Raw genomic sequence first — 10,426 nt, forward strand, 5'->3', positions numbered from 1 at the left:
CAGTGTTGCCCCCGTACCGGACCGGGGACCGGCAACGGGATTGCAACCCCTGGTGTCGCTCCCGCGCCTCCCTCAGCCAGTGAGCGGGAACCGGTCTGTATGTGGGATCCAAACCCTCGGGCGGGAGCGCCACTGCGCTTCCCAAGCGGCGCACTTATCCAGTGCGCCACCGGGCCGGCCTCAGATTTATTCTTAATTATATAACGTTTGTTGCAAGTACAGTTGAAATTCATCAGTTAAGCGTTCATTGGTTTCTAAACTGCAGTTGAGGGAACTAAAAACGTACCTTTAAAATATCCATTACATCCTGTATGATCCCAGGTATGTGACATTCTGGAAAAGGCAAAACTATAGGAGTAGAAAACATATTCGCCATAGTCAGGGGCTGGGGAAGGGGAGGAGAAGGCGACTGAATACAAAAGGGGTACTGGGAACTTTTTGGGGTGATGGAACTGTTGTACATCTTCATCGTGGTGGTGGTTATGTGACTGAACACTTTTGTTGAAATTCTTATAACTATAAACCTATATACCAGTAATGTATCAAGATTAAACCTCAATAAACCAATGTTTAAGAATATTTATTGAGAAAACAATTTGTTGAATAGTTTTAGAACAAAAACAAGATTGTAAAATAAAAGATTACCCAATCTGGAACACAAATTTTTCAAACAGATTAGAAACGATGTTTGCATACAAACAGTCCAACCAACTGAACTTCAGCACGAGGAGAAAAGGTTAGGCCACTTCCAAGATATGATGATAATGCTTCTGCAGACAATGGGGGGTGGTTAACCTACTCTCCTTGGGCATTTAATTGGAAGTAGGGAAACTTCACTTAAAAATACACTGCAATCAAATCTAGCTTTTCCTCACTTGCACAGATTGGGGGTGTTGTAGTCTAGGCCAGAGGTTGGCAAACTTTTCTATAAAGGGCTAGATGGTAAATGTTGCAACCAACCACCAAGGAAGCCATAGCAGATAATCAATGAACAAATGCGTCTGTGTCCAAATAAAACTTTATTCATGGAGATTGAAATTTGAATTTCACATCATTTTCTTGTATCACAAAATATTATTCTTTCAATTGTTTGAAACCATTTAAAAATGTAAAAACCACTATTAGTTCAAGGTCTGTACAAAAACCAGTGGTAGGCTGAGTGTTGTCTGTGGCCCACAATTTATCAACCTCTGCTCTGGGCTATTAGCAGATAATTATAAGGGCCTCTCCCAAGTGTGGGTCTCTCATATATTACAAAATCCCTCTGTCCCTTCCAAGAGCCCCTATTATAAAGTTACAGAACCTTACCCCCCATACACAACTATTAGGATTGCCTGGGCTAAATTATCAGAGAAAATAAAAGAAGAGCCTCTGGAAATATATGGACCATGAAAAAGATTTTGCCTTCCCTAAAAGGAGGCGGAAGAGAGACAGTGGATCCACACCCTTCCAGCTAAAGTTTTAAGTCTCCAGACCAAAAGTGCCTAAAGAACTTGGCTTGAGCACCTCGTTTTGGCACTCCCAGTGTGGAAGGGGTTAAAGCCGTGATTTGCTGACATTAGTATTTTTTCAAGCAGTGTTTGGACTGACCATAACTTATGAACATGTATTTTTAGATATACAGGATGGTTTGATTTTTTTTTTTTTTCTCCTCTGTCTTAGTAAGGACAGGAATGAGATGCATTTATCTGAAACAGATTAGTGTGATGGAAACGTTTCCAGCTGCAGAAGTGCTGTAACATCTACACCCAAATTAGCTCAAGTCAACATATCTCGTTTGGTTATTACATTTATTGCATCAATTATCTACAAATGAAATACAGCTGCGTTGTCAGTAGCCCCACATTCAAGCATATGCTTAATGAGCTTGCAAGGTAGGAAAGATCAGGTATGCTTGCTGACAACAAATAAAGAGGAAACCCAATCCTCACGCCCTGGCCGGACATTGCCCAGCTGAAATTCTTTTCTTTATGGGCAGTAGTCATCCTATGTTAAGAGAATCTAATCAGGTATTTATCCCAAACACAAGCAGCAGTACATTCGATTTGTTTGCTAAATAGAAATTGGGTAAATGTGGCATCCAAATCACGGTCGCCACTTTGCCGGTCCAGCCCAAGGTCACTTGGTTCACCTGGATGGGGAGGATGGGGCAAGGCAGGAGACAAGAGCTACGTTTCCAGCCGTGCAAGGCCCAGTCTGAGGTTTTGACAGTCCCTCTAATCTTTTTCACATTTCTTTCTAGAGAATGGGGTGGTGGAACCATATGCTCCCAGTTTCCCTGGAAGTTTTTGGGGATTTTTTTTTTTTTTCCAAAGAGAGATGGAACTGGAGGTCTGGAAGGCTCTCAGTAGAGTCAGATTTGGGAATTGTCTCCATATTTCTACCAGGTAAAAGAATCTCCAATGATCTCCCCCATTGCCAGTATATATTTTACAGGCACTGGCTGGACACCTGGTTTTAATTGCACTCTCGGATCAGACAAGCTCTCTAGGAGTGGCCTTGGGAGCGCAGGGCTGGCCCAGAGCAAAAGGAAAAGTCACCTACCCAGGGCTGTCTTCTCTGTTTGCTTTGTAAATGATTTCTGAGCCACGTGTGGGAAAAGGGCCTGCCCTGGCTCTCGCTGACGTCATGCTTGGGGAACTCGGGTCTCACCATAGGAACGCCACAGAGGGGGACATTTGTTTTATCTGCTGGTCAGCCGGGGTCTGTCCCCTTGCAGATGGATTTGGGCTCATAAACTATGGAAGACTAGTTTTAAGCCCTCATAGTAGACCTCACTCAGCAGATTCCAGGTGACATGAAAGGCAGACAAGGGGCAGCAGGGCCTGGCCCCCGAACCTCTTCCAGATGGTTGGACTCAGAACTCAGGGTTGGAGATGGATATCCAGGACAGCTGCATCACAGAGACATAGCCTGGGAAGGTCTCCCTAACAGCAGCCACGTGTGACACACCCACCCCCAAAAGTAATTCATTGGAAAACAAAATCCTTTCATCTCTAGGTATACATGGGATTGTCATTAAGGAGCCAGGTCACTTCCTCTACTGGGACCTAAACTCTTAAGCAAACATTGAGAAACTTCTTAGCCAAGTCTGTTAAGACCAGGGAACAGGACTTAGGATACCTATTTCCAGATTTGGAGAAATCTCAGCTTGACCACTGGCTATGTCTGTGCCTGAGGACAAGCCCATTTCATGATCATTTCATGATCCTGAGGACCAGCACACAAATGTCAATTACTTATTCCAGACATTCTATAAACATGGGGTCTTAGGCACAGCTGGTGTTGCCAGTGTCCCCCATGTCACCCTGATCCCAGCAAAAGTTGGTCTTGACCTTGCATGTCTTCACGTGACATACATCCTTGGGGGGTTATCCTTGCCTTCCTCCCACTCTTGAAGCTTTCCTGTTGCCAAACTCTGGACTTGACTGTTCCTTCTCCACGGCCACACACAGCTTCACACCCGCAGTTAGGTGCTGTGTTGGAAAGACTCAGATAAACCAGTGCTGCACGTGTCTGAAAATAGACAAATAGGACATGTAGTAGACCAAGAGAACACCTGAAACCCAAAAAATGAACCCAATCATAGATTCTGTCTTCAACCAAAGGTGGAGGGGATCATTATAAGGGACACCAGGACCTTCCTGTTAACTTCCTGCAGGTCCCCCCGTGTCATATTTAGTAGACCAAGAGAACACCTGAAACCCAAAAAATGAACCCAATCATAGATTCTGTCTTCAACCAAAGGTGGAGGGGGTCATTATAAGGGACACCAGGACCTTCCTGTTAACTTCCTGCAGGTCCCCCCGTGTCATATTTTTAGAGAGGTCAAGGACAAAACATAATCAGGGATGAAACTTGGGAGTCAGGACAGGGGGAGGCACATTAACACTAAAAACCTCTGAGCAAGGTCATCTCACTACACCCAGGCCTTGCTCTTATAATCCTTCCAGGACCAAGAAGAGGGGGCATAGGTGACCAGTGGCAGTATCAGGGGAGGCCAAGGCTGAGATGGGTGCTGCCCTGACATCACACATCCTGAAGTTACAGCAGCAGTGACTGCTTCTGTCACCTTTTCTCTATCCTACTATTTAAGGAGCTTCAGAACCCCTCAGGCTTTGGGATGCCTTAAGTAATCTCTCCTGCCCTGTCCCTACTCCCCACTCCTCCTCCTTTTTCTTCCCATCCCCCACCCCACAAGGAAGATGAGGACCAGAGTTTAGGATGCAAATGGCAAATCTGGTGGTTGCTGGCCACTAGCATTATACCTGCCACCTCTCCGTAAGCTTTCCCCCATATTCTTCTTGGTGGGATTTTATTTTGGTTTTGCAGAAGAAAGAAAACGCTGCATGCCAGCAGGCTCCATCAACTCCAGGGGCCATGGCTCAAAGTGAAGTATGTAATTTGGTTTTCAATGACACCCATATTACAGGGATGGTTAATGACAGCAAAACAGCCGCATGGTTTACATTCTTGGTCACAAAGGGTTTCACATGTGAGACTCCAGTGTTTTCCTTCCTATTATCATCATCTCATAGCATGTAATCCCACTCAACTTTTAAAAACTTTTTTAAAAAGTTATTTTGTCTTCATTTGATCTGTCGTCATGGGATTGTTTCCTTCTCCCTCCCACACCTAAGCTGCCTCTCTATCTGTCTCTCTGTCTCTGTCTGTCTCTCTCTCTCTCTCTCTCTTGCCCCCCTCTCCCCCTTCAATGCGGGCCTGCCCTTCAAGAGCCAAAAACAACAAGATCAAAAAGTCATCAGTAGAGCAGATGTCAAGTGGTCCCCCTGGACTCCTACTTAACCCCTTCCAGAGGTCTGGCTGGACCCTGACAAGGAATTGATTTGGTGAGGAAAGCAGCAGGCTTGGTAAACATGACCCCACCCTTCCTTATAAATCTCCAAATCTAAGTAGAGTGCAAGGATTCTACACAACAGCCAGCCATCTGCTTCCATGAAAATGTCCACGCAACTGCTTTTCAAAAGGCAACTTTGGCCATGAAAATGTTTTGCTAATTGGTGTTGTTTATGACCCAATGTAATAAAATTTAATGTTGCAAACTGGAAGCATTTTCCTTGTTTTGTTTCCCTAGACCCTCCTCTCTTCCTACTCTAGAACTGTTATCTAAAACCAGGTGTATGAAACGTCTGAGCAGCAATTAAGTAATCAGGGTCTTTTATCTATCTGACAGAGATATATGGGGAACTTTAAGATATAATGATTACAAATAGGCAGGAAATTAGCATGAAGGAATTTTTCCATAACTTACCTCTGAATACAGCATGGACCACTAACTTTTCATATTAGACTAGGGCCATATTGGGATGGACTACAACTCTTTAATACAGTGAAAAAAATCACAAGTAATTTTGAAAGACTTCAAAGCCATCTTCTCAAATTGCAACTCTTTCCAAAACTGTAGGAATATTACCCACGTTGTATATGCACAATAAGATGAAAACATGGAAATTTTCTGAGGGAAGTACTCTCAAGCAGGTTGGAACAAGCTTACAAAATGTTTACAGTAACCAAAAGGATCAAGTTATTTTCCTGTAATCAGATAACTTTTGACTTCAGTTGAGTGGTCACTTGGTGAAGGAGAAACTATGTTTGCAAATCAAATATAGAATGTGACGTAGCATTGGACAAATTTCCAACTCCTTGAACCAAAGTTCTATGGTCAATAAATAGTCCTCAAAGATACAAGCAGCTTCCTTGTCTTAAAAAGAAAATACTAGAGAAAGTTACCTTCCATGTGGCTTCAGATTCATGCTCTTTTTAATCAAAAGCATTTGATGGTCATTAATTACGTGTTTGTCAGAAACTCAAGGCTGTTTCAGACATTGTTCTTTGAACTGAAGTATCACATTCAAGTGCACTGCCCGTCTACAGCGGGTTTATTGCATTTATACTTCACCTTTTCCCCTGAGTCAAGCGATTCATGTTGCACATGAGCTGACAAGCATCAGCAATGTAGAGTCAATAACAGATGATAGACAGTGGGGTTTGTAACTTTCAAAAATCTGGGCAGCCATATTTCAGGGGCAGACCCCAGTGACGGGTCTGCTTTCATTTACTTGTACATGAATGCTTTGGTCCCAGAACTCGATTATGGAGTTTGACATCTCCCAAGGTGCTCCAGAAAGCTATATCCAAGCAAAAATGTGCCAAATGACAATTTAATCACAACCAGGAGACATGGCATTGTGCAGTTGGCCACCCGTTCCCAAAACTCAGTCTGCCCCCGCCATCATTTGCAGGAGGCAGAAAGCAAGCGCATGGGGGCAGCTTCACGGGAAGGGGGGCCACAGAGATCCAGGTTCCAAATGCAAGAGAAAGATGAGAACCAGCTACACAGTATGAGGACTGCAAGGGACCTAGACTCCTAGGTTCTGTCCTAACTGTCCCAATTCAAGTTGCGACTCAGTCTGAGTTTTCCCCCAGTCTGATCTGTGGAACCCAGGAGGCACACTGAGCAGCTGGCTGGGGAGGGTGACAGCTCCCGCATCCTCCTCTCTCTCTCTGCACCTTCGCTCATGCTCATTCCTCCTCCTGAAATAGCCTCCTTTTCTCCTCGCAGCTTCCTGCAGAAGTCCAACCCATATTATAAGGTCCCAGCTCAAGTCCTCTCTCTCCCAACAGCTTTCCTAGCAACATCCAGATGTCATTTGGGGCCTCTTTCTCCTCAGAGATATAGTTAAACATGGCCAGCTTCCAGTTCCTTACCGAGGCTAGAGTCAAACTCTCCCCCTGATGTCCACAGTTCCTGTAACTTACAGCCTCCTGTTCCTCTCTGTTGCTTGTTCCCTGCATGCAAACTATCTCCATTCTGCCACACTAGAGCTAGAACACACAATTAAGTCTAGGAAGTATTGATATTAAGCATTTCGTAATCTTTACAGGCATTACTGAAGATTTAGCGCTTTATAGGGAGAAAGCACAGGGGGAAGCACGCAAGATTGCATCATCTCCTGGCTCCACGTCCAGCACGTGCTCTCTCTCTCTACCCTTCTTCTCTCCCTCCTTTCCACCACCCCTTCCCTCCATCTCCATCACAACCAACAAATTTCTTATTCTATCCTAAGTAGGGCAATTAATTCAGGACACTTGGGATCTCAGATTCCATCTAAATTGATGTGCGAGAAATTTTTTTGAAAAAGTCACAGCACTCACCCTGCGTAAAATTCCTCTGAAAAAAATTTTCACCAATTATGTTGCCTTTAGAATTCATATCCCTCCCAAACTCCCAAGTTGTATGCTTGTACGCTGTTGTTAATTCTTACATAACAACATAAATAGTCTATTTGGTATCTGAGCTTTATATCTAATTCTTCCATTACTTGGGGAGTTCTAGAAAACACAAACCATACATACCCATTTTGGGATCATATATCCCCTTCAACTGCATAGCACAGTTTTTGCCCATACAAGACTCTCAAGTATTTCTGGAATTGCTTCAGAAAGAGTTGAAATGATGATGCATGATTCTTCCAAGTATCACTGAACTAGTTGAGTTTCCTTGAAGTGGCATTCACAGAGGGAAGCTCCAACACCACCACGATCCCCACCACTGCCCATGTAATCAGAATCCAAGTAGAGAGACTAGACAAAGATGTGCTTTGAAGACAGTCATCAAATCGGCTATTAAACACAGTAATAGAGTTTTTCAAATAATTTGTTTTTCAGAATAAGCCCAAGCATGATTATTTTTATAGTTTAATATTCTTCCACAAATTTTAAAATTTGTCTTTTATTTCTTTAAATATAATACACAATTATTTTTATGCCTAAAAATGTCAATGTCTGGAGTATTTGTGGATCCATTTCTATTATATGTCATTTCTGTTTGTTCTCACTCATGATAACTTTTTCCTTAAATGTTTAGTGAGTCATGACTGTAAATTTCTTATTTACCTTAATGAATAAAAGTGGTTTCCTCCAGTAGGGATTTGCATTGGCTTCTGCCAGGCCCCTGTGGGAGGTATATACTAGTCTGGGACCACTTTAAATTACATTCTTAGGTTTTTTCAGACCATTTCTCAAACAATTCAAGTAGTGTGTATTCAGGATGAAAATATTACTGAGCGGGCTTGTGGTTACAACTTTTCAGGAAATATTATTTATCTTCCTCCACTAAGCAGCTGGCCATTTTCCTTCCAGTCTTGATTGTGGGGATGGAAGTGGGTTGAAAGAAAGGTTTATTTTTAGTTCATCCTTCCATTGAAGGCTAACAAAATCCCAAGCAAGGAAACTAAAAAGGAAACCACACTTAGATACTGAAGAACACCCAAGTCTAAGAGAAGATCTTCAAAGCAATTGGAGAGAAAAGACAAATTATATTCAAAAGCTATAATGGAAGCCAAAAACAAAAAAAATGGAATTACGAGTATATCTTCAAAGTGCTGAAAGATAACGATTGCTAACCTCAAATTCCACACCCAGAAAAACATCCTTCAAGAATGAAGGTGAAATAAGGACATTTTCAGACTTACATTAGGAGAATTTGCCACCAGAAGAAAGAAATTCTGAAAAATTTCAGGCAGAAGGAAAATGATTCCAGATGGTAGGTTAGAGATAGAGGAAGAATGAAGAGCAAGAAATAAAATAAAAAGACTAATATATGGGTAAAATTAAATAGGCATGGACCACATTAAATAAAAATTATAAAGTCTTGTGAGGTTAAGAATAAACAAAAATAAAACACACAACAACATTAGCTTATAATTCAAGAGTAGGGTAAATAGAGTTAATGTTTTCTAAGGGCCCTGTTTTGTTTGAAAGGAACTAAAGATATTGATTTAATTTTAGACTTTGATATGTTAGATATGCATGTACTATTTTCCCAAGTAGTCGCTGACAGAGTAGAAACAGAGTCTAGGCAAATAAAAAGATGAAATGAAAAAAGCAACTCAAAAAGTCAAAAAGAAGAAAATAAGAAATTGAAAAAGATCAGACTAGCCACACAAAATAAGATGGATATAAATTCAAATATATCAGCAATTGCAGTAAGTGTAAACACACTATATGCTCCAATTAAAACACAAAGACTTACAGATTAGCTTTTAAAGAAAAAAATAACATAAATCAATTTTATTTCTCATCCATTGTATTAGCAAAAGAGAAAAAACTAAAATCCATCTATAATGACACTTTTCAGAGAAAACTCCACTCTAAATACATTATTTATCTTTTTAGTTTTTTTCCAAAGACATATGTTTTATATAAAAAATAGTATATATACATGTTTTGCTACTTTCTTCTCTTAAAAATATCCTGAATATATTTTCATATTAAAACTCTCTCAAAGATTGCTGTGAGCATTAAGTGAGATGATATATATAAAGTAAATACAGAAAGCTTTTACATTTATTATTATGTCACGTGCCTAGAATTTCATTGCTTGGTCATCACATAATTTATTTAATCAGTCTCCTACTGTTAGACATTTTAGCTGTTTCCAATAATTCATTAATATAATAGCTTCCAGGTACCTTTTTAGATCGAAGTATTGCTACATAATTTTGATTATATCCTTGGGTTACATTTCCTATTATGTACATTTGATGCCTATTGAAAAATCACTCTCCAAAATATTTGCAAAAATTTACAATTCTACAAGAAATGTGTCTATTTTCCCTTCTCCAAAGAGAGAGATTAATATTTTCTTTACATTGTTCACAAGTTAAAGAAGCAAATACAGATAATTTTCTAGGTCGCCAGATTCATTTAATCCTTCTAGCATGTCCAAGCTTTTGTTTTAGGGTCAAAAACAATAGATACAATGGACAGAAAGAAGCAAAATCACTGTCACCTTCAAGAAAACTTTTAAAAGATAATCCCTAATTTTATTTCACTATTTCTTTTGATATCACCTCAAATTAGATGCTTTTGAATCAAAAAAGTCAAGATGAATTTTCTGTCTTTATTTGTGTATTAGAGTCCTATCAAAGCAAAGCTCAGAAGCAGCACTACAAAACTGGCAGATTACATCTTAGAACTAATAGACAAAATTTCAACTAACCTAAGTCCTTTGTTCTGATGCTCATGACCCTCCTTTCTTTTCATCCACACAACTCTACCCTGTGAGATGATGTGTCCAGGATGTGGACATGAGCTAGAGAAAGGATTCAAGTCCTTGTTCTGCCATCTTCTAGTTGGGAAAGCTGGAGCAATAGCCCCTTAGTCTCAGATTCTTCCAAACAACATAACCTTATGAGCACACTCTAGAGCCCCAGATGTGGGTTCATAACCCTTGGACAAGTTTAATTATTCCACAGCTTCTCAATCTGAAAAATGAGTTTATTAGGAGGTTTATCTGAAATCAACTTCTCAACCCAGAACCTGGCTGATAGTAAGTGCCCAATAAATGTTGTACAGTTGGTTCTCATTATTTGTGGATTCCATATTTTCTTTTTTTTTTTTT

Source organism: Galeopterus variegatus, unplaced genomic scaffold, assembly GCF_000696425.1.
Source record: "Galeopterus variegatus unplaced genomic scaffold, G_variegatus-3.0.2 Scaffold2779, whole genome shotgun sequence".
In the NCBI taxonomy this organism is placed as follows: Eukaryota; Metazoa; Chordata; class Mammalia; order Dermoptera; family Cynocephalidae; genus Galeopterus; species Galeopterus variegatus.